Raw genomic sequence first — 25,672 nt, 5'->3', positions numbered from 1 at the left:
ATGGGTGCACGGTTACTTTAACCTCGAGAAAGTATAAAATAGTCTGAATACAGCTAACAAGTATAGTACATTTTCAGGGCAGGTTAGAGTCTAACTCTTAACAGATAACTGAAATTCAGCATTTTAATATAGATTTTATAAATTATCTGAAAGATAAGTTAAACTATAATTCACTTAATATATTTACAAGTTAGATGCAAATGGAATTTCTCTATGCCCAGAATACTTTTTCTTTAGTTTCTAATTAAAAGTTTAGTACTCACAGAGTTAACAAAATGTAACTAAAAAGAAAAATAAAATTAAAAAAAAAGTTTAGTGGTAACATATTTCTAATTACTATCCCGATGTTGCGACTTCAGAGCGTAGTAGAGTTTCCTTGTGTCTCTTTAAGCTCAAGTAGAAAATGGTTTCATAAACACTTAAGTATATCAGTAACACTCTCTATTTAAAGGAATTGTTAGTTAAAATTTTACATAATTTGTAACTCTGTATGTTCAATTTGTTGTTCAAAAAAAAACCATTAAAAATTGGCCCAAAATTAAATATAAAATACCACTTGTTCTTAAGAGGCAAAACATATGCAACAAAAAACAATGCAGCTTGAACCATACAGGGTACATTATAAGTTAACCATAAAGTATAGAAAACAGGAAATTTGCTGCTTTAGGGAAATACTTTTTATAAATGAAAATCTGTTGCCATCACCTCCTTATATCTGAAAAGATGGTCTTTGTTTTTAATACTGTGAATCTAAGGTTGTGAAACAGAACACTAGCTTTTAACTCCTAGCATGTATGTTTGTCTAGAGTCTGTGGAGCTTTAGTTCTCCTTTGCCATATGCATTGTAGGAGGGCTGCTTCCTGTGCTATGATCTAACTCTGCAGACTCAACTTGCATTTATTTACTTCTCAAAATGTGGTCAGATTATTGTGTTTTGCTTCCCCAATCCTTCAAAAGAAGGGATAAATATGTACCTAGTTTTTCTATAAAATATACTTACCAAATTTTGGAAAAAAACAAACAAATAAAAAAACTGAACTCTTAGATTTTCCATTTAGAAGGTAACCCAAAATTAAGAAAACATAAGATAAGCTAGAATAAAATCCTTTCTTATAAAAATGTATCTGTTACTTTAGTAAAATCTAAACTGTGATGGAATATCCTTTAAATTTATTATGGGATTGGGGAAACGGCTAAGTAGGTAAAGGTGCTACCTATAAAAGCCTCTATCTGCCACATGTACTATGTAGCATACACATGCATATGTACAAAATGTTAAGTGCACACACACACACACACACACACACACACAGACGATTGTTGTACATCCTTAAAATGTATTATGAAATCCTTCCTTATCAAGTATATTCATGATTGAGCCCTCCTAACAGAACTTTAACCACTGTTGGACTAAAAATCATCTATGGAAAAGCTGTGTTAATTACCCAATAGAAACAAGACTACAGCTTACTAAATTCAAGATAAATAAAGTAACTTTCGTCGCTGCAAAAAACAGTGAATCCATGCAACAAAAGGTTTACAGAGAAGAGATTTAGCAATATATCACCAGATCCACCTTTAGAAGAGTTACAATGCTCCCTGTGAGAAATCCTATACAAGGATGGCCTTGAGAAAATTCTGTAACAGTAAATGCTAAAGGAATTGACAGTCATTCTAAAATATTCAAATTAAATTTAAAATGTGAAAGAGTTCAAAAGATAATCATATCTTTTAAAGAGTTATGTTTATGGTGTTTTGCCTGTGTGTGTATGTATGCACCACCCCTGGAATTGCCATGTGGGTGTTCTCAAACACACACTGTGGTCCTCTGCAAGATACATGTACTATAGCCCTCTGACTCATATTTAAAATACATTCCTATGTGAAGTGCCCGCTACAACCTTCTAATATCTTGCCTAGCTGTCCTTTCTGTCATTCTCCTGTGTAATTCTACATGGGAGATATAAGTAGATGAAGAAGCAGGTGATCTCAGCCCCAGTTGTAACATTTGCTACATGACTCTGGATATCCATAAACTTTTCTTAGATCTCTTATTTTTTAAAAACAATAAAATTGAGAGCACAAAAAGGTCAGTATTTATGTACAACTCAGTCAAGTTTATGGCCAAGTATTTAATATCTGTAGAATTTAATTTTTCTGTATCACTATATAAAACTTGAGAGTATGTCTCAAGCATGAGGACTCTCTTTTTTGACTATATATATAATATTAATACAAGGTTTTCTCTTTAAAAAAATTCCTTCTTTAGAAAATTTTATTATTAACTTATGTTAGTCCCTGATGTCTCTTCTAGCCAATAGGATGATTTAAAATGTCAGCAACAATCTCACTTTAAAAGAATAATATTTTTCATAAATTATAACTTTAGAAACATATTTAAGTATAACATTTCCTGGCTTAAATGTAAAGTGGCTTAAATAAATCAAAATTTATAAAATTATCTGGGTTTTAAAACTGGAATAATTGGGTGAACTAGATTTTCAAATTTATGTGGGAAACCAGCAGAATAAATATCAAAACAAACAAAAATAACATTGTACATACTGATCCACAGTATTTAAAGATGATTTAAGGTGACAATTAGTATGAGCTTCCTGTGTCTGATTGAATGTCTCTACAGACTGGCAAAGACAGCTCTGCATTTGAAACATTTGCCACGGAAGCCCAACAACCTGACTTCAATCCTTAGAACTCAAAGAGAAGGTGGGGGTAGCCAACTTCACAGAAGTTGTCCTGACATCCATGTACATGCTTACACTGAAGTATGCAACACATACACACACATCATATATGCAGAAATTTTGTGTCTGTGGATGTAAAATTTTTCAATAGTGTCTTGTCAATTAGATACTAAAACTAATTTTTAAAATTTTTTTTTTACTGGAGATTAAATCAGGTGTCTCCATTATGCTGAGCAAGTATTCTACCACTAAAGCCGATCAGTTACTTTTAAAGAGAAAATTCCTTCTGTCTGTGTGTGTGTGCACATGAGTGTGTGTATGTTGGTTTGTGCATGTGCAAGCACAGGTATATATGTTCTGATAAAGCTATATGAAACTGCACCATTCTATTTCCTTTTTGTTTCTTTGTCTAAGCAACCATCTACAATTCTCTTAGGCATGTTCTTTTATGTCTTCAGGTTTTCTTTTTTCTTTTTTTTTTTTCCTTCTGGTTCTCAGTTTATCACATTCTTTTGTTGTTGTTTTTGTTTTTGTTTTTCAAGACAGGGTTTCTCTGTGTAGCCTTGGCTGTCCTGAACTCATTTTGTAGACCAGGCTAGCCTGGAACTCACAGAGATCCACCTGCCTCTGCCTCCCTGAGTGCTGGATTACAGGCATGCACCACCATATCCAGCTTAGTTTATCACATTCTAAAATTGATGATTTGTACAGGACACAAGAAAAGCTAAACACTTAAAGAAATGGATCCTTAATGTCTTTACAAAATATAGCATTTACCTCATAAACCTAGAGGCTTTTCTTTTTTAAACATTTTATAATAGCACATTCTTTAACCTTGGGTATCACTGTTCACAGAAAAAATACTGAGTTACATCTAGGAGAGTTCACAAAAACACACTGACTCCATACAGACAGGACAGGAACTGGAGTACTAAGAGGAGTAAGAAAGTTCTGACCTAGTTCATAAAAGAGGGGAAAGATACTTGATGATCAAGATAAAATACTCAACAGGGAAGTATCCTAAGGGATAGCTAGGCCACCATTTGACTTTAATTAGACTCATCTGATTTTAAAGCACTTTATCCACAAAACCGTTGGGAGGATAAGTCTTAAATAAGAAGACACCAACACAAAACAATGAAATTTCTGAATAACATTTATTTTGCTAAATGATAGGCTTTTGGTATTCTTAATAAAAGACAGAATATAGCTTGGATCATGAATAACCTGACATAGAGAATATTTTGCATTACTGCGCTACTTGTTCTACTTTCTTACTGTCATACTTTAAAAGGTACTTAATTTTCTATATCTCAGTCTCTTTATGACAAACAAGAACTATTTCAAAGAAACAAATTAAACAAAATGTTTTATTCTATAAAATAAAAATTACAAGTTAGACCTCCTAAAACATTATTTATCTTTCTATAATATAACAGATATACATTTAATATACTAAATATATAACTAACATTAATTATGTCTCTCCACATGTATCAGGCATTTTTAAAAGTATGTGTGAGTGCACACACACAGAAAAAAAACTGGAAAAGGCAGATTTATTAGGTCCATTTTATTAATAAGACTGAGTCAAAATATATCACATCCAACAAAGCTGAACTCTAGAGTCGATGCTCTTAACGATTATTGTAGTATTATGAATTTAAAATACAGAAAGTAAGACTAAATATATTTATATTTTTGTTGTCTTAATAGTAAAAGATAACCAAAAGTGAGGCTGTAAAATCTGAATATACTGTATGCATTAGCTAGTTACAATTATTCAACACTGTCTATAATGTGTGCACCACAACTTTTATAGAATATCTTTAATTTTTAAGAAAAGCACAGGTTAGCATAAAGATAAATTAGACCAGATCTTCAGTTACAAAGCATTACATAATTTTATAAAAATAAAGCACAGGAAAAAATGTTAATGAATAAACAGAAAATGCTGACTTCATATGCTCTACCTTTAAAGCTCAAAATGCTAAGAATGCTAAGAAAATTTTACCAAAGATTTTTTTTTTTTTATTAAAAAAAAATACAGTGAGGAATGTCAGTAGCTCCCCAAAGACTGTGCACTCCAGTATGCAGTACACAAAGCTAGCTCTCAGGTCAAGGGGTATCTCTCAAAGCTCTAATGCTTGCTGCTGAGTAATAAAAAGAATACAATGCGTTATTGTTGGTATCAGTGAACGCTGTGGCTAGAAAAGTGTAGAAGCACAATAATAAATTTAGCATTTAGCTTTATGGATAAAGCCTGTGACCTTTCTTTCCCAGTGCTATAAAGATACAGTAAAAGAATGGTATTTATTTTACTCTTACATTCTTTACAGAAAATTTGCCTACGTACTTATAAGCATAATGAAATATGAGGAAATACTTTGTACTTGTTTCTTAGAATGCTTTTTTGCTACCTGTTAAAGTAATTAAATATAATACCTTAAGTCAATAAAAATCCAAGTTATAATGTGTAGAACCTCAGAGGTTAGGTATAGAGTAAGGGACTGGGGAGAAGGTATAGAGATAGACAGAAAAGGAAAATAGAATAGATAGGTATAAATGGAGGGAGGGGGAGGAATGGGAGAATCAAGTAGGGAGGGGGAGGGGAGGAGAGAATGTGGGAGGGAATATTAGGAAACAGCTAAGTTAAGGGCCCTTTGAGGGGTTAGTATGGACACCTAATACAATGTAAGTTTCCTAAAATACATACATATATGAAGGCAAGCTAAATGAAATCTCCCAACTGTCAATCTCTTGTCACCAAATGAAGCTGCCAGTACTGGGATTAGTTAAAGATAATTGAGTTGTTGGCTATAGGTTCTCAAGTGAGCCCACAAACAACCCAGACTGTCGAGGCCCCCACTACTGAGGACAACACCTACATAACTCATTGAACTTGAACAAGTCCAGCTGGTGTCTATGGAGCCTTCAGCAGTACATTGTAGCATCTGTAGAACACAAAGGTACTCTGCATGATACCAAAAGAGAAATGTAAACACCAGCCCAGCCACAAACCCTTGGATCAACAACAGTGTCCTGCCTGCTAGATAAGCTAGTGCAGTGCTTGCCTAAAAGCTTATGAGAGTAACCAACCAATATCTGATTTGACTTAAGGCCCACTTGTGAAGATTAAAACCATACCCAACACTGGTTACAGACTAAGAACCTCAGGCTAGATATCCCTGGGACCTGGGGTAAAACCAAATACTACTTTCTTTAAAAAAAAAAAAAAAAAAAAAAAGAAAAAGAAAAAGAAAAGAAAAAAAGAACAATACAATGACTCCTTATGACATCATGCTAAGCTCACAGTTCAGTGTTCAACCATCACCAGAGGAGCTTCCTGCTGTAGCACATGGGAACAAATACAGAGACCCACAGCCAGACATTTTGCAGAGAGAGAGAGAGAGAGAGAGAGAGAGAGAGAATCTTTGAACACTCAGCCCTAAATGGGGTATCTTCATCAAACTCCTCCCCTCAGGACTCAGAGAACTCCATGGAGGAGACAAAAAAAAGTATATTAGCCGGAGGGATAGAGGATGCCAGGAAAACAAGGCCCTCTAAATCAACATCATCAAAATGCATACGAAATCACAGAGACTCAAGCAGCCCACACTGGTCTGCTTCCAGTTCAGTGTTTCCATGGGATTCCTGAGGGTGCAAATGAGTATGTGTCTGGTTCTTAGGCCTTCTTTTAGGCTCTTCTGTTTGTCTTGTCAAATTCTGATGTATCAGTTTTTGTTTTATCTTAATTTTACTTTACTATTATTCTTTAGAAGCCTATTTGTTATCTCTTTATTTTGAGATCATTTTTAAAATTTTTATTTATTATTTATTATAATTTATTCACTTTGTATCCCGGTTGTGGCCCCCTCCCTCATTGCCTCCTAGTCCCACCCTCCCTCCCTTTTCTCTCCTTATGCCCCTTCCCCAGTCCACTGAGAGGGGAAGTCCTCCTCCTTACTATCTGACCCTAGCCTATCATGTCTCATCAGGGCTGGTTACATTACATTATCTACCACCAAGGGACTCTGAAATAAATCTACCCAGCAGAATATCTAAGCAGATACTGAGACTCATAGCCAAACCTTGGGCCAAGTGCAAGGAATCTTATGGAAGGAGGAGATAGAAAGAACTGGAGGGGACAGAAGCTCCACAAGGAGACCAAAAGAGTCAAAATATCTGGGCCCAGGGGGTCCTACAGAGACCAATGCTCCAACCAAGGACCATGCATGCAAAGTACCTAGACCCCCTGCTCAGATGTAGCCCATGGCAGCTCAGTCTCCAAGTGGGTACCCTAGTAAGGGGAGCAGGGACTGTCTCTGACCTGGACTCAGTATCTGGCCCTTGGATCACCTTCCCCTGGAGAGACAGCCTTGCCAGGCCACAGAGGAAGATGATGCCTATTTGTTTACGAGAGAGAAAGGGATCCAAATGGGAGGGAGTTAGGGAGGAACTGGGAGAAGCAGAGAGAGCAGGAAACATAATCAGAATTTAGTATATGAGGACAAATAAATATATTTTCAATAAAAGAAAAAACAAAGAGTTTTAATCACATGCCATATATTAAAGTATATGGTTAAAATAAAAAATTAAATATATTACCTATAAAATTCTTAGTACAGTACATGACACACAGTGAATAAGTAGGTTATTAGCAAATACATTACAGATTTAAAATTAGTACTGATAGCTCTTCAAATATGCTATAAACACTATTAATCTTCAATTATAACCATGGATTAGTAACCTTATTTGATAACAGAATCTTTGGGGACAGGGCAGTACTCACATATCACAGAACTAGTGTCTTTAGGAATATGCTTTGCTAGAAAAATAATGAGGTACAAAGCAGAAGAAACACAGCAATTTCTGAATAATGCCCAAGCCAATCTTTATTCCCACTTAGGAGGTATAGCTTGCCATTCAGAATCATTAAACTCTGTAAGTTTTCTTTTCAAATATTCTAGTAAGATTTTCAAATAGTGGTGGTCTATGAACTCACTACTCCTCTAGACATTACAAAAAAAAAAATTGCAATGTTATCCATACTCTCATCCAGAAGGTTGGATTCATAAAAAAATGAATGAATATTCATGAATCTGGACATTTCTGTTATTTTTAGGGAGTAAAATATGCTTTGAACAGGGCCAGATGAAAAGGGAGGAGGTCCTCCCCAATCCGTGGACTTGGAAAGCGGCAGGGAGAAGCTGAGTGAGGAAGGGTGGGATTGGGAGGGAATAAGGGAGCGGGATACAGCTGGGATACAGAGTTAATAAAATGTAACTAATAATAATAAACAATAAAAAAATATGCTTTGAAAAGCAGGATCTGGGTTGACAAAATGCCTCAGATGGTAAAGGTACTTGACATCAAGCATAAAGCCTTGAGTTCAATCCTTGACCCACATGGTGGATAGAACTCACAATCACTGTAGTAGGTTGGCCGCTGATCTCTATGCACGCGCACACGCACACACACACACACACACACACACACACACACACACAAATAAATGTAATTTTAGAAAGAAACAAGGGACAGGGAGGAGAAGATGATTTGCCATATCTGAGAATCCAAAAAAATTAAGATCAAATTTATTTTATAACCTGTTCATCTTTAAAATTAATGCACTGAAAGAACTTCTCAACCCCCAACTAATGCAGTACCCCAATCACTTCAGTAGGCGCTTTAATGTGTTTTCACTTTTATACGCCTTATGATATTTTGCTGTTAACAACTGACTTAATTCATTAATTTTATGGTTTTCTTAATATTCTATTTCTAGAGCCTCTAGTTATCAGACTGTTAACTGTTTAATAAAATTAAAAGGTGATGCCCAAAAATCAAATGGAATGAAGATAATTCAGTGATTATGTTATATTAAAAAACACTTCTTTAATTTTATCTTAAAAAATACTAATGCCTATTAGATACACCAGTATATTCAGGGCTAACATCATGACATGAGCTAGAGAGTACAGCCTCGTAATTTACTATCACTTCTGACTGTGTTAATGTGAACATAACAATAAAAGCTAATATTTGTATTAACATTATATTGTACAGCCCTACTTTTCTTACCAATACAAAAAATAATTTGTAAAATGTTTATATTGTAGTGATATAAACATGCATAGATTTATAACGGCCCCTCTCCTTGCTGCTATGATTTGTTCCATGTGATACTGTTCTGTAACTAGGAGCAGCTCTCTGGCTGCAAGTTGGCCCACAACACATGCCTTACCTTCATTTTTTATCATCTATCCTGTATCAGCTTAGTACCTGCAGTAGGCTTTTTCTTCATAATATAGACCGGTCAAGCACAACTAGGTCCTTTTGTTCTGAAGTCAAAGATATATTATTTCAATTCCTTTTTAAAGTTCTGCCTAGTTAGTTCTAGAAAAGTATGCTATGTTCACAGTTTCCAATATTTCTGTTAAAAGTCTTACGAGATCTGAAACTAAAATCATGAGTGTATGGGAAAGTACATTACTAGTTTTAGACTGAAATAAAGGAATCTTCCATAACAACCAGTCTATAACTAATTGTGTTTTTTCTCATTAAGAATAAAGAATATTTGTAGACTTTTAAGTATTAAATATAAGAATTAATGAAAGCGTTGCTTACAATGAATGTTTTGGACTTCAGCTCTTGTTTCTATGCCTCTCACAGCCCTTGGGCTTTTCTGTTCAGGAAACATCTCTCCATCATGATCATGGTAACTCTATCTCAGAGGAATTACAACCAAATAAGCAGTGCCTCATAATAGATTTCTCTTGCTTCCACTGAAGTCTGTAATAGTAAGCTTCATGTAACTTTCCATTACAAAAAAATTCTAATTCTGCACTTACTGGTGCAATTGTTTGATCAAATCCTTTTCTCCCTCCAGAGTTTAGATCTAGCAGACAAAGAACTATAATTTCTGACCACACATCCCAGTGAGCACACACACACATATTTGTTTAAGAAAAGTATTGGCAAGCCATTGGTTAAAAGGAGACAGCAAACACTCAATTAATTAGAACCACAATTTCAAAATATATACTAATGTCTTTTCAGCTGAAAAGAAGATAAAGAATTGCATTTGTGAAAATGAATTTGGCTGTTTTCAAAAGGGGAAAAAAAAATCCCTGGTGGTAAGGTAGAGTAGCATGGTGTTTTAAATGCAGTACACTTCAGGATAAAGCAGATCCATCAGAACCTATGAATTAAGTGGAGAAATAAGCTATACGTTCTCTACTTTTAGCATCTAATGTAAGTTTTCATAGTCTACTTTTCAGTCAACCTGGGTATGAATTTTAATAAACAAACAAAAGAATACAGTAATCTTGGTAATGTTTTACTACCTGAGCTACGGTGTTTCATTGCCAACTAATATCCAGATATACTAGCTTCAGAAGCCAATGGGCATTCTATTTCTTATTGCGCCATTCCTTCTTTCCTTAATCTTTGTCCATTTTTCTCCCACTTTCTTTTCTGCTTATTTCCTTTCTGATTTATGTTCTGGGAAATAAAAAAGGAAAACCAGAAATTTACATGTATAATATTTCTAATCATATCCTTACTTTACTAGGTTATTTTTGTTTTGTTGTTAATGTATTAAAACAAATCTGCTGGTTGGGGTGTGGTGGTGCATGCCTCTACTCTGAGCACTTGTGAGGTAGAGGTAGGCAGATAGGCAGAGCTCTGCAAGTTCCAAGCCAGCCTGATCTGTACAGTAAGACCCTGTATATCAAAAAAAAAAAAACAAACAAAACAGCAACAACAAAATAATAATTACTAAATAAATTTGCCAATGATCTCATCTCATTGTAAGCTTTGTCCTTATGTGAAATTATTCTGGGACAACTTAATATTTTTATCTTTCCTAAATGATACATTTACACTATATGTATTTAGATTTCAGCAAACTCATGTCAATAATATATATATATATGTATATATATGTCAATGTTTAAAAGAAATAAAACAGCTTTAGGAAAAAGCATTAATTTAGCAAAAATGCCTACTAAATTTAAAAAAAAATCTAAGACATACAACTCAAGCCAATTTCTGACTAGTCTCAGTAAGCTATAGATAAGCAACTAAAGAAATGTTAAATTCAATATACCTTTATAAAAAGAAAAATAGAGTTCAACAATGTACTTAAAACACAGAACCACAAACAGCAAAAGTAACTGGATAGAAAGCATGTAGGATTAAACTAAAATCTATTATTTGTACCTAGACTCTTTCATTTACATAAAAACACTGGAATAATATGATTCAGTTTTATGTGAAAAAGGGCAACATATTATCCTCTTTTTCAAACTAGAACCAGGATCCAAATCAATTGAATAGCAAAGTAACATCTATTTGTTATAGATGTGCAAAATTTTTAAAAAAAGTTGGACCATTGGACCACTTACTAAGTAAGCAAATAAAAGATGTTAGGCTTCATTATTTTCAAAAGAAACTGTTAAAAGGAAAAAAAGGAAATGCTATATTATTTATAGCAGAAAACTTATTTCTAGTTTGATTTTATAAATCTATAAAAGAGTATATTAAAATATTCGTAGGAGTTACAAGATTTAGCGAAGCTTATGGCAAAACAAAATCACCACAAACATTAGCAGCAACCCTTCTAGCTGGTATGGGCTTGCTGATACACAGGGAACTAAACACTGTAGCTTTAACTGAAATTTGAATGCTGTAAACAGTTAGATGTCTGGCTCTGGCCAGCATTCTAATGCCATCAGCAGAACAGAGATGGGAAGCATAAACAAACCTTTTAACTAGATTAGTCTCTAAAATGGCCAAGAAATCCTTTAGCACAAACTCCATTGTGATAAATGTGGAAAGAAGAAAAGTTTTGGAAAAAGGCCTTTAAAAAAATAAGTTCTGTCTCTACATGCATTTGAGTTTCTAAATATTTTGATATGTAATAGTTATTAATGATAAACCTTGTATTTAATTTCCCAAATACAGTCTTTTTTTTCTTTATGTGACAGTTTCACTTTAGACTAGTATATCCTAAATAAACTATTTAAAACATCAGCATTTTCTTTCCTTGACTATGGTTTTTAAATACTAATATCAAGAATGTATAGATATGCAAATTAGTGGCTAACATTTTCTGTACTCATGGTGAACAGATAACAACAGCTAAAGCAACGAAGACAAATGCAAATGCAATTCAAGACTGGGCCTTAGGCGACATACTCTTACTCTGCATTCTGACAGACATTCGGTTAAAAAGTGAGGTAGAAAGGTAGGACAAGAATTTAAGTTTAACAGCAGTACCAAACTAAGTAATTTCCAGATCACTCAATTTGTTTATCTAACAAAAAAGTTACTTAAAACAACAACAAAAACAATGCACAAAATGTTCATCATTGCAAGGTTGATGGTTGATTACATAACTCATTTTACTCTTTTAAAGTAAGATATTCTAATATTTGCTTAATTCCATAGAATTTAATGAAAAGTTCTCTAAGAAAAGGTTTTACAAGCCAACTGTTAGATCAAAATTTGTCATATCCAACTCTGAATGAAGTACAAGCTTTGTAGGTGCTTAAATGTCATTAACAATTCTTGTTTCTAGTATGTCTACCTATATTAAAAATATTAATGTGTGTTAATCTACAAATATCTCACCTCATTTTTTCTTTGAAGACTTATGCTGAGCTACCCAACATTAAATTATTATGTAATATAGTTATACCTTAAACTGAAATTATGAAAGAGAATTCTTACTTTTAACTTATTTTTCAGTGTTTTAAAACCAATTATATGGGACTACAGACTTACTCTTTCCTATTGATTAAAAAGTATTCTCATATGTCCGAAACCATTTAGAATTATCTCTTCTGAACAACAACAGAAACAGAGTTCCTTAGCACATAAATATTTTCAAAGAATGGAATACTGCCCATCGGATGACAGTCCACATGAGTAAATGATATAAATATAGATTTACTAAGAAGGAACATTAGCAAAATTAACAAAATGGAAATTTAATTATAATTATTCTTTTTCCTTAAAGAAAGCAAAAAAAAAAAAAAAAAGAAAGAAAAAACCGAAAAGAAACAAAACTCCTCTGGCTTACTGAATTAAGAAGCATTTTAAAAGTTGTAGCTGCTTTTAAATACCCTGCTGTTTTGTGGTATTCCACTAACAAAACATCTATATAAAAATGAGAAGAAATATCTTGCTACATACTGTTTGAACCTCCAACTTCATTTAGCAAAACACTAAATATAACTCCATGAAAGCTAAATGAAGTTCAATATAGAGAATTCTATAATGTTATTTTACTATGTAGAGAAGACGGACTTTATGCCTTCCGTTGCACACGTATCTGTATAAGAAAGCAGGCTGGGTTTGCTTTTCTATCCCTTGTACATTTTGAAATTTTTTCCCCATTATCTTTCCTATAAAGATGTTGGAGCCACATTTTACTAATTCTTTGTCAGTACAGATTGATACAATGCTTTATTATGATTGTATTTTGAATTAAGAAGTACCCTATATCTAATGTGATAGATACAGTGTTTGCTGCTGTCTAATGATAAAGTTCTACTTGGCTGGTAAACAGTTTCCTCAAATGGAACATGACACAATAATAAAAATGTAAAGTCTGAGTAAAACTGATACATTCATTAAAGTGCTACACACTTACAATAAATAGAATTATTACTAAGATAGAAACTTAAAAATGAATGTGAAAGAGGTAAGTTACCAGTTGGAATCTAAATAGAATAATACTTCTCAAGCCAGCAGAGGCATCCACCCCTTTTCTTCAATTGTAAATCAACATTCTAACTGAGAAGCAAATGCAGCCTTTTCTCTCCAAGGTACCTTTCAATTATGTACTAAAGCTATTGAAGAAACTGATATAGAATTCTTTCCTTTTTAAAGAATTCATCTACTGAGAAAGGTCTGACTCATTTTATTAAAATTATAGAAGCACTATCAACATTGCCACTGTTTTAGAAATAAAATGAGGAAATTTTTTTCATGAAGCTCTTGAAGTAATGTATCCAGTATACACTAAAAATTCCAAAACTCACACAATGCAGGTACTAATTTACTGGGCTTCAATTATATTGTTGAGTTGCTTAAAATATGTTAAAAATCACAATCTACACCTTTCAATAAACCATGAAAGATTACCTACACTATAGAAGGTCTAAACATATACTGAGGGCAAAACATTAAGTCTGAAGAAAATTGACTTTTTTAATTTGAAAAAAAATTAATGATATTTGTAATTGTCTTCAAGGTAAAGAGTTATAGTTAGAATAAATGCCCAACAACAGTAGACTATGATTTTCATAGTCTAAAGCTGGCGAACAGTATGTGAAGTGAAAATCCCCATAGTACTGAATAGAAATTTTCTTAAATTTGTCTACTTTGATAAAATATAGTAATAATCTCCTGGAACATCAGTTTCCACCTAACAGTGTTAATATAGTCAATATAAAAATGTATTTTGTTAAAAAAAAAATAAAGATTTGACTAATACATCTGTGGAATACAATTAAGAAATTTCTTTACATGAAATTGCAGGGACCATCCTTATTTTCAGTTACCTAACATAGTGTCTAAGAGATGAAGATACTCTATAAAAGTTTAATTAATAACTAAGCACAATCTATTTTTCACATACATTCAAAATGCAGCAAAGTTTACAAAGATACATAAGTTGGATATAGGCTTTCTGGCTGACTTCATGGGGTCCCACTGATGACTAGGAGTAAATCTTCACATCCATAGAAAACTGGAAAGCTGATAATTGTCTGGGTAAGGACCAAAAAAACAAAGTCAGGGAAACATGTCACCTAAATAATGACTGCTTTATAGATCTGGTAAGAGGGGCCTAATAATCCCAACTACTTATGGCAACACCCAATCAATAAAATGAAACAAGCGAACCCTGAACAAATGTATGTTTAAGGAAGTAGCAGGTTTTATGGCATTCAAACTAAGCCACTTTTGTCAAATTCTATCCTGTTGGGCATTAGAAGGAATATGTTTTTAATTCTTACTATGACCACTATAATTTTGAACAGCATTTTATCTGGTTGTTAATTAGGAAACATGAGAGCCACAGCAACAGTATCAATAAGAACAACAAAAAAATCCTTAAAGTAAAAAAAGACTTTCATGGTAATGAGAATTATACCAGTAAGGAGAGGGAAAAGGAGAGAATTGATCTCACACTTCTTGGATGGAAACAAAAAAAATCAAATATATCTATTTCTAAAGCTAAAATGGATTATGGCAACCAGTTGGCCCTCCTAAGCACCGTGTTCACTATGAATGAGGTGTATACAAGTTCTAGTCAGATGGAAAGTTTTGTCCTTAAGTGGTTCATTAATTCATACTTGCAAGTAAACATTCATGGCTTTAACTTTTTATAAATAGGGGTTCTTCATATAAGAGTAAGAAAGAGATCTGCTGAGCTGATTAACTGAAGGTTTGGGGTAGGAGGATCTTTAGTTGAGAAAGTCGAAATGATTCTGAAAAGCAATAATCTACAGCTAGTGAAATTGCTACTTCTTTAAAAGGGCAACAACAAATAACTACTTTAGAATGGGCATATTGTAGTTCTAAAGACATATACCTTAACATTCATAGAAAAGAATTAACCTAGACAGGCATGGTAGCTCCTTGCTTTTAATCTCAGGCCAGAGGAGGCAGAGGGTAGGTGGATCTCTGTGAGTTAAAATATAAGTCAGGTCTAGATATGGATTTCCAGAGCAGGAACTTGGTCTTCAAAAAAGGTTCTGTATAAAACTTTGAACTGGTCCACACAGAATTAGGCATGAAAGTTCCATTTCTGACAACAACAACAGCAAGAAAAAAAAAAAAAAAGTTGGGCTCTTGAGTAAAATCTTCAGGATTTCTAAATATTACAGCATGGAAAATGAAAGTGTTAGATAACGTGACCTCCAAGGTGTTATTTATCTAGGTGAAAAATTATCCTCCTAAAATATCAACAATATTTAACACTTAGAATATAAGCCATACTTAAAATACAATGAAAGGTTTTCTAGTCATGTCACTATCGCATTTACAGAAAGTCTTCTAACCATAGTAGGGATGAAGTATGAAACAGGAGACTAGGGGTGCTATCAAGCGAACCAACAGCTGGGTACAGTAGTACATTCCTGTATTCCTACCACTCAAAAGGCTGAGGCAGAATTTCCACGAGTTCAAGGCCAGCTTCAGCTACATATCAAGACCCTCAAAGAAAGGAAAACACAAACTAAAACACAGGCATTAAATTCAAATATTTCCTTAGCTACCCACTAAACAACTACTACCCCAACTGTCTATACAAGTTGCATACTTAACAACTCCATCTATTACATTATAATTGTGAGTTTTTTAAAAAGACAAAAAAAAAAAAAAAATCTTAGGTGGACCAGTATTGATGATGGGAGAAAAACTTGGAATTAGCATAGATTTCTGCCTATGCATCTCAGAGAAAGGTCAAAAAAACAACGTTCAAATTTGTGACAGAAATGGAAGAAATAGGACCATACTGCTTACTGCTACACAGTTCCCCACCCTCTGTGTAAACGTTTACTTTTTCACAGTTGGTAATTAAAATTTGACTGGACGGTTTCTACATGTGCAATGCTTTTTGGTCACTGAAACCTGAGTACGTATGAGTTATGGCTTTATAATCATGAAAAAAACAAAAAAAAAATGATCATCACATTATAACACTGCAACGTCAAAGATACTATGTCAAATATCTTTATAGATTTCTATTTCTTCAATTCTTTTTGCTGATCAAATTGCTTTTCCCTATTGCTACATAAATTATGGAATCAGAGAAACCAATGCAGTTTTTAAAAACTGAGAGGCATACAGATACAGTATGAATATCAATGTGTGTATCCATCTTCAAAGAAAGGATAAAGAAATGTATAAATGAAACAAAATACCACTACCTAATGTAAGCTGTAACTATGAGGCCTACAACAGAAATATATTTTTAGTATTTGTGAAATAAAATATAGCACTATATTTTTAAATAAATATAACATGTAAATATAAAAAATACAGCACTATAAAATGAAAATAAGGATATACCATATAAGGATGCAGAATATTTTTATCAAGACTGTTATTCTATAAATCTAAATCTAGACTTACCTTTCAATTTGAAGCCCACTATAACATACTAACCACAACTTCATGATTTTTTTTTAAACATGAAAGTGTATTTTAGAAATGTATTTCCTTTCACATGGTATTTGTTCACAACAAAAAAAAAAATGAGATGAAAAACCATCGTCTCAATTTACAACAGTAAATAAATAATTCAGTTAAAACAGAAGTGGTACCAATCCAGCAAAATATTGATGGGGAGGTTTGGCCTTCCATGCAGCAAGAACAACATAAAGTTTTCAATGGGATTACTTGTTCAGACAAGTTACAAAGATTAGAGGGAGAAAAGTTAGTTATGAGATAGCTAGTATGTTCATGTTGTGGAAAATAAATACCAGAAATGTATGTGGGAAAAGATAATACCAGTGGCACTTAAACTTGAAGCATTTTAAGCTTTGCTCTTTCCATTATCAAACATGAAACAAATAATTTTCCAAAAAATAAAAACCAAAACCAGAAATACAAGTGTAAACCCAACCAAAGGCCTTATGAACTAAAATTTGAAATTTGCTATGCAATTCAGACAAAATGAAAAAAATGGAGAAACTAAACACCTAACAAAACCAGTCAAGTCTTCCAACCCTAAAGTCAATATCCAAGCCACAGACAGAAGCAAAGAGAGAGCACTCAAGTCTACAACTGGGTTAGCAGTTCCAACACAATTCAGATCCCGACATTTTCCCACTCAGAAACAAATGCAGGCAGCCTTTCCTGGGGAAAGAGAAAAAAAAGCTCTCTAAACGTAATTTTTTAAAGTGACACCCAGAAAAGTATGCCTCTTTCTATCCCTTTCCCTGGCGCCTCATTGGAGGAAGGAGGGGGTTGTTTTTGTATTCTCCCCCACTGAAGCAAGAAGGCACAATCAGATGTTAGCTGAAGAAACCACTTTTGACAACAGCAAATAAAAATAAAAGTGTCCTTCCTTCCCTGACAGGGTGGACACCCCACCTCACACACCCCTCCTCACTCCAGCCCCTCCTTCACTCTCCCCCCAGCACCACCCCCTCCTCACCCCGGAGCTCCACTGCGTATGAGGTTTGGTGCTACTGCTGCCCCGGAGTGAAAGTCAGAGCCAGAGGAAGGCAATGGAGCCCCCACGGACACACTTACCTTTCCTGCCCCCCACTTTTGAGTGCCTTCCCTGGAGCTGTGGAGGATGACACAAAGGGTAATAAAGGGGGGGAGTGGAGGAGGAGGAGGCAAAGGAGGAGGAGGAGAGCTGGGGAAGTGGCTGCTCCCGGTGTAGGGAGATGTCTCCAGCCAGGGCCAAGCAGCAGCAGCAGCAGCAGCAACAGCAGCAGTAGCAGCAGCAGCAGCAGCAGCAAAGGGTCTGTGTTGCTAAGAGGCTTTTAGTCTCTTTCTCTCCTCTCACGGCCACAGAGAAGGAGGGTGGAGGGGGCTCTGGAAGCAGGCGAGTAGAGGGCTGAGGGGGTAGGAGTCGTGGATGGGGGTTTTCTAAGAAGAAGAAACTCCTCTCCTCTCTCAGGCTCAATCCCCCACTCAGGGCTCGGAGCTGGAGGGTGGGGGAGGAACTCAGCCGTCTTCCCCCCACCCCCCTCAATTCAAGGTTGAAGTGGGGTAAAATTAGTGTCCTGTCCCTTTAAAAATAGAAATAAAAGGTGTCCCCCCTCTGCCACTGCCTCCCTCTTCATCATCAGCTGCTGCTGCTGCTGGGGTCTCTCTGCTTGGGGGGGAGGGGGGGCTCGGGTAGAAGAGACGGGAGGCACTCACTGCGCATGTCCCTTTCTGACGGGAGGCTGGTTGGTGGAAGGCAGGAGGAGGGGGAGGGGAGGAAATGAGATGTTTTCCCAGAAGGCTCCAAGGCACTGCCGACCCGGAAGACATTGTAGCAGGGGGTAGAGGGGCGGGGGCGGCAAGAGGGAGGAAGTTGCTACTCTTTAACACCCCCAGCCGCCTCCCCCCTCCTTAGGGAAAGTGGAGGGACGGAAGTGGGCGTGGACCGAGGCGAAAGGAGGTCACGTGTGGGGCCTGGGCGGGGCCGGGGAGGCGGTGCGAGCGCGGCGCACGCTGGGAGTTGCTGTGCGCGCTTGGCGGCGGCTGGCGAGGCGCCGCGGAGAAGGGGGGTGAGCATCCTGGGTCCTTACGGTGCCCGGCGGCCGGCTCTGCCCGGGTGTGTAGCCAGGCTTTACGGCGAGAGGTAAGGCTGGTGTCGTGGGCAAGGTCGGGGCGCCGGTGGCCACAGGCGGTGGAGAATTCCAGCCTGGGGAGACTAGGAAAGAGGTAGGCTTGTTGAGGCCGGGCAGGCCTAAAGCAGGCGGGCTGCTTCGGGCTCTCGGCTTCCCGACGGTGCTGTGGCCGAAGCCCCGAGCGGGGCGGAGAGTCCCCCTGAGACCAGTTGCAGCAGGCTCGTAGGTGATGTACGTGATGGGCCTGTGTTGAGGGAACATCGGGATCTCTTGAGGTGACGAGCCACTTTACCCCTGCTTTAGGTCGTGCGACCTAGTTGGAAGAGCCAAACCGGATGTTTGCATTTTGATCAACTTCTGCACAGTAGCCTTGCTTATATTGGCTACGTACCCATCCTGCCTTCCTTCCTTTTTTTATTTTCCTTGGGATTTTGGAGAAGCTGTTAGCAAGCAACGGGCAGGAAAGGTTGGAGTGAAGGCTCCCTGCATGCTCTGCCTTAATGCTGAAAGCACAAAAGACTGTACATCCTGAGGGTGCATGAGACTGTGCGGTCCTTCATAATTGACTTTTGTCAGTAAAAAGGAGACCTTGACTATTACTTGCAGAGGAGAAGAAAGCTTATAGTGGAATAACGGTTTCTTTTCCACCTTCACTTTTTTTTTACAGTTAAAATCGTTAATCTTTTCGTTGCTTTTTGTAAAGATATATTGGAAGATTATCACTTAAGTCTTCAATGATCCAAATCACTTAATGTGATTTTTTTTTTTAAGAAGATCCTCGAACTTATTGTCATACTTATTAATTTAGTTCTGCCCAGTGGGATTCACTGTTAAAGTTACTTGTTTTCCGAATTGTAGTTGGTGCAAGTCTCCACAGTACCCTATTTATGTATCCATTGCCTGGTGCCTACCGTAACTTTGTGTGAGGGAGTTAATTACGTTAGATCGGCCCAAAACAAAACTACAGTGCCGTAAAATTTTCTTTATTAAAAAGCCAAATAATCTGTTTCCAAAAAAATAATATAGCAAGAAAAATGGCCTAGATAAAACTTATCCTGTTTTTTGTCAGGGGCTAAATATGAGGGAAACTGCACAAAACACAAATGTAATGAACGACTGTAACATAAACTGTAACCACTGTGAATAAAGAATTGCAGCATTCACAGCACCTGGGAAGTGCATGCCCAGGAGTCCCTTCCGGACTGTTCTTCCTCATGTGTCCCCTTAATGTCACCATCACATAAATGTTTTAATTTAATTTTGCCAATCTGATGAGAGTAGTTTTATAATTTGTACTGTCTTCGGTACAGTTTTGTACTGATGGTATTGTCTGTTTTCAGAAACCTACCGGCTGTTTGGACTTAATTTTTTTCAGAAATTGTCTTACGTAATCATGTTTTTAAAGTTATTTGTGTAGGTTTTTTTTCCTCTCTTTTTCTGTTTTCCATAAGGATTTATAACATTGTGGCAGATAGCTAATCTATTCTTGGAATATTACTTTCTTTTTTGGATAGTATGTTTAGCTATCTTAGTCAATATGCTCCTGTTGTTCCTTGAATTTAATATTTAGCTTTAACTCCTTGACACAGGTTTTCAACTTGTGTTTGTCAGGACAGTTACCATCAGCTCCCTGTGGCTTTTAAACACTTGAAGATTGTATGTAGTGTGTCTGACAGTATGGTGTGTGTGCCTGTGTGTTTTGTTGTTTGATTTTATATTTTAAAAGAGTGTAAAATACCTCAGCTTTTTATAATCGCTTGTTAAAATTATGGTAACATTTACTTTGTTTGGCTAGTAAATATACTAGACAGCGTTAAATTGCTTATGATTTCCATTTATGTTGGACAGCAGTGTTCTTGACTGTATACTGAGTTAGGTGTTTCTACGTCTTGGCCGCTTTCTTCTGATTAACATCTTGCATTTCCAGCTGTCCTTTTGGTCTTTTTTCCTTTTAGCAAGGATAGTCTGCAGAAGTTCCTTAATGCAATTGAAGAGTTCTCTTACTTGTTTGCTTCTAAGCCCTTGTTTTACCTTCAGTTTTGAGGAATTATGGTTTCTTACCGCTTTTTGGTTGTCTTTTACCACTTTGAAGATAACGTTTTACTGTTTTGTTTTGTTTTTTTTGTTTGTTTTTTTTTTTTTTTGGCTTCTTTCAACTGATTTTTTCAGGAATTACCTCTAAATCTAATTCCTAGTATGTGTAAAGAAAACTTTTGTTTTTTTAAAAAATTATTTTGTTAGCTGTAGTGTCTCTACTATTTTACTGTGATGAGAGGGAGATGGAATTCTTTGTCATGCTTTAGAATTTTTGTGGATCCTGGTATCAATATGGTACTTTCTTTGTAAAACATACAGGAGACTGTTGTAATTACCTCCTAAAAATTAAAACCTTCACTTTTATCGCCATGCATTCATAGTTAATTTGTTATCTTTGACAAGAAGTCCAGGTTCTGAATTGTTTTCAGTGTGTTTCTACTGACTTAGAATGTTTCGTTATTTCTTAGATATCTATACCAGTTCTGGCCCTTATAGGAATATGTAAGGTATTTTTGAGGAATCACGCTTTTCTAGGAAAGATTCCTAGGGTTGCTGTCAGTTGTAAATGACTTTATTCATACTCAAGCCTTGAAGTTTACCACTATAGACACAGCATTTAGCAGTACTTAAAAGTTTATGTTGAAATCTTGCCATTTTCTGTTAGCCTGATTAGGTTGCCCTTAATTTCTCCACTTAAACTGGGTGATTGTCTGAGTACCCACTTTTGGTGGGCCTTGAGCTCTGATGTTTTACCATAATCCAGCAAAGCCTAAGTGACTGTCCAGGCTTTTCATTGGCCGTATCTTTTGTGTTTGCAAATGTCATCAACATAGAAGTGACAGGATATGGAGCTTATTTCTGGCTTTCCTCTTTCTAGATTTGGGCATGTAATTCCAGGTTGCTTTATTTCTTTTATCGCCAAGTTTGTGTGTGTATGTGTGTTTTGGCTTCAGCAAGATAATCTGTCCAGTTTGCCTTTACTATAACTTTAAACCTCATAAACTCTCCTTTTTATTTAAGTGATAGAGGTTCTTGATTCTTCTGAATATATGGAAAGCATTTGTTGAAAAGTAGCAGTTGCTTAGGAGTGGACAAGTGATACTTTGAAATTACTGAAGCACCAAGCAGCCGTCTATCCAAAAGTAAGGTATCTGTGAGAGAATAAGTGTTCACTGGTGTTTGGTTTCCTTTTAGCATTCTTAACCACCTGTGTCAGTAAAAATGAAATTAGTTGCCCTGTTTCAGTATATGTAAACAGATTGTATATTGTATTTCACATTTTTTCTTGTGCTGCTGAGATTCAGGTTCATTGATACATTAAGCTATAGTTCATACATTTCCATTACCATACACTAATGTCTCCTATATCAAATAGAGTGAAAAGACATGTAAATAGTTAGGATATTTGTATTTAAAAGCTAAATGTATATATCATACTTAATAGTAATTCCTAAAATTGAAAAACAATGGTATTTAAAACTGTAGAGTTTAATACCAGAAGAATTCGCCAAAATACCAGAAAAATATTCTGAGGTAGGAAATAGACTGTGACAGACACCATACCCAATGTCATAACCTTCCTGGACTAAGCAAAGTACCAAGTAAAGACCAAAATATTTTAGTCTCCCTTTTAACAAAGTTGTGAGATGCTTTAAAGCATATAGAAGCACATCATCATCTGTTTGTCTGGTTTGCTGTTTTTGTTGGTTTTGAGACAAGATTCTCCTATGTAATCCCAGGCTGTTATGGGACTCCTCTTGTTGCTTAGGCTGGCCTTGAGTTTACCATGATTCTCTCGACTTAGATTCTAAAATACAGAATTACACCTTATACTACCACAAGAAATCGTGATTTTTTTTTTTTTTTACCTTTGAAATTGTTACCTTAGAATGGAAACAAACTGCTTAAAATTTTTTTGTAGTTTGTCTTCTTGTACCATAGAGGCAAATTTAATTTCAGGATTAAGATAATGTGTAAGATAAGTTAAACATACAATTCTAACCAGGAGTAAGTTCCTACATCCCTGCTTGTAAACCCTGTCAAATCCTTTCTACTATTGACCTAGTTTCTGGTATGAACTCTTGCCTTAGTATGTTTTATTTGCAGTCAGTAAGCCCATGTTGAAACATCAGTACAAATCTAGAGTTGATAGTGGAATTGTCTTTTTCTTATACTTTCTGAGAGATGTCATTGTGTTATTACTAGTATCCTGTCATGGGGGGGAAACCTCTTGTTTGTAGACAAATTTTAATACAGCAACCTTGCTGCTCTGGCAAGAGCTCATATCCAGCTACCTTTAAATGTGTATGATCCACCTGAAATGACACTCCTTTAATCCCTCTTCCTGGAATATACACCTCGAATTCCAAACAATGACATCTAATAGAGGGATAGACAAAGTGACAAATCAGAGAAAGATTTGATAAAATGAGTCAGAGATAGAGTATGCCCAACTCTCATGAAAAGAGGCTACTTAAGAGCAGTGCAGAGGAAGAGTTTAGTTGAGTGCAGTTAGAGTATTTGCAGTTCCCTTTAGTTCCATTCAGTTCATGCAGTCAGTGCAGTTTCAGTTTGTGGAATTCAGAGGTGGAATAAGTCAGCTTGGAGAGGAGATTTGAGTCAGAACAGCTGAGTTGAACTAGCCAGCTAGAGTTGAGAAAGAACTAGAAAGGTGAGCCTATTTAGCATTAAGTCTTGGAGGCTGAAACAAGGCTTAGGTTAGAGGACAGATGGTGGAAGCTGAAGCCTTCAAGGTCCAGGATTACTGAAGATTAGATTGTATGGAGGCTAAAAGTTTCCAAGCCTAGGCCTAGGGGTAGTTAGAAATGTTCTGGGCTGACCAAAGCCATGTATTCGTAAAGCTTGGGTACGGCTCTCATCTCATCTCTTCCTCTGAGAAAATAAAGACATTATTTTTCCTTAGACATTTGACAATCACTGATAAGATGTCACTGTTTCTGAAGTTTTGACTCTTATTATCTCTTGAGTTGAACAGTATGTACTGTTTTTCAATTGGCTTCTTTCACTTAGGAGTAGCTGTCTGAAGTTTATTCCCATCTTTTTTCATGGCTTCATAGCTTCTTTTTAGCACAAAAATAGTCATTGTAGGGCTTTACAAGTTTATCCATTTCTATTGAAGAACATATTGCTTCTAAGTTTCCATGGTTACTAGTAAAAATTCTAGATAGGTATGGTAGCATGTAGCCTTAATCACAGCTGTTGGGTATTTAGGTAGAAAATAACCTGAATTTGGGAGTTCCGTATGAATCAATCTCAAATAAAATAAATATATTATAAGTTCTTTATTGATGTTATAAAATAGCCTAACGAAAGCATCTCAGCTCAGCTTCAAGTTCTAGTCTATCACGACAAGAAAGTCACAGCAGCGATAACTTGAGAAGTCAGATTACATTCACAGCCAGAAGCAAAGAGTAGGGAATTAATAACACACTGATAGTAGGGTTCAGCTTTCTCTTTCTACTTACACAGATCAGGATCACCAAGCTCAAGGAATGGTACCTCTCACACTGGGTCATCCCAAATAAATTACATTTTTGATGGATTTATACCTGGAGAGGGTGTGTGTATATGTGTGTGTGCACATGTATTTAATTTGAAAATTAGGAAAACAGTAGTCATTTGTATATTTCTTACTCATAAACAACATAATATTTGTATTTGTTTTAGTAAGCATTTTATATGAAGATAATCATGGCATATGTGAAACAAAGACCAGTTTTCCCCTTCATGTCTGTCTTTTGACCTTTACATTTTATAAGGGTTTCAATATCATTTGAACAGAAGTCATGGAGATACTTTTAGTTTACATTAATAATAGTTCTGCTAGCTCTAGATTTTTTTCTAAATATTGTTTACAATGTTCAAAAAATTCTCACTGTAGTTCGATACACATGTAAACATGCTCACACACAGAGGATCAGTGTTGTATTTTGTTGAATGTTTTTTGTGCATCTGTTTATAAGATCGTGATGTTTCCATCTATAACATCACTGTGGATTACACTTGGTGTTTTACAAGAATTGGTATGGGTTGGAGGACTGACAGTAAATAAATCTGTGGTAGATTTTACATTTAAATACTTCAGAGAATGTATTTACTGCTTCCTGGAAAAAAAAAAAAAAAAACAACAGGTCCCATAGGTAAAGGTTCATGTTGTGTCTTAAGGTTTTGCTTGGGGTTTCTTACATAAGATCTTCAACTGCCTTCAACTGCTATAGGAACCCATATTAATGTGTGGAGGTTGGGAAACATCCTGTAGTCCTATCATGAGATCTCAAGTTTTGTGTGTCCCTGGGCTGCATAGTAGAGGCCACTGAACAAGTATACCTGGCTAACCTGTTTACACTGAGAGTATTCAGCAGTAACCTGAAGCCATCTCCCATCCAGTTTCTTCTACTCCTGCTATATTAAATTAAGATCATCAGTATCTGCCAGTGTTTTTACAATGTGGGAAGAAATTGTTTACCTTGTGACCTCAGTATTCGTGTATATCTAAGAGTTGTTTTTAGTTTTATTCAGCATTTTCTCTTTTTTGTTATTATTGAGATTATAATTTTATTACATTTTTGCCTTCTCTTTCCTCCCTCCAAAGTC

The 25,672-nt window shown here is 35.7% G+C and overlaps 2 protein-coding genes across 7 annotated transcripts in view; one reads left to right on the top strand and one right to left on the bottom strand.

Moving 5' to 3' along the window:
- Mbd5 (methyl-CpG binding domain protein 5) overlaps positions 1–18,636 on the bottom strand; it is a 355,636-nt gene extending 337,000 nt beyond the window's left edge. Inside the window, exon 1 of one of the 2 annotated variants that reach the window (XM_060390126.1) lies at positions 18,606–18,636. The gene's annotated coding sequence lies outside the window, so the exon portion shown is untranslated. Of the gene's footprint in view, positions 1–17,984; positions 18,122–18,605 lie in introns of those variants that run through there. The other variant, XM_060390125.1, reaches the window with a different exon arrangement.
- The window catches only part of Orc4 (origin recognition complex subunit 4), a 40,211-nt gene continuing 32,449 nt past the window's right edge, over positions 17,911–25,672 (top strand). The window contains exon 1 of one of the 5 annotated variants that reach the window (XM_021626308.2): positions 17,911–18,042. The gene's annotated coding sequence lies outside the window, so the exon portion shown is untranslated. Of the gene's footprint in view, positions 18,043–18,066; positions 18,203–18,865; positions 19,033–25,672 lie in introns of those variants that run through there. The other 4 variants (XM_021626309.2, XR_009593846.1, XM_060390132.1 and 1 more) reach the window with 4 other exon arrangements.

The sequence above is a fragment of the Meriones unguiculatus genome, chromosome 8 (assembly GCF_030254825.1).
Source record: "Meriones unguiculatus strain TT.TT164.6M chromosome 8, Bangor_MerUng_6.1, whole genome shotgun sequence".
In the NCBI taxonomy this organism is placed as follows: domain Eukaryota; kingdom Metazoa; phylum Chordata; class Mammalia; order Rodentia; family Muridae; genus Meriones; species Meriones unguiculatus.
This window is presented reverse-complemented; position numbering and strand designations above follow the sequence as displayed.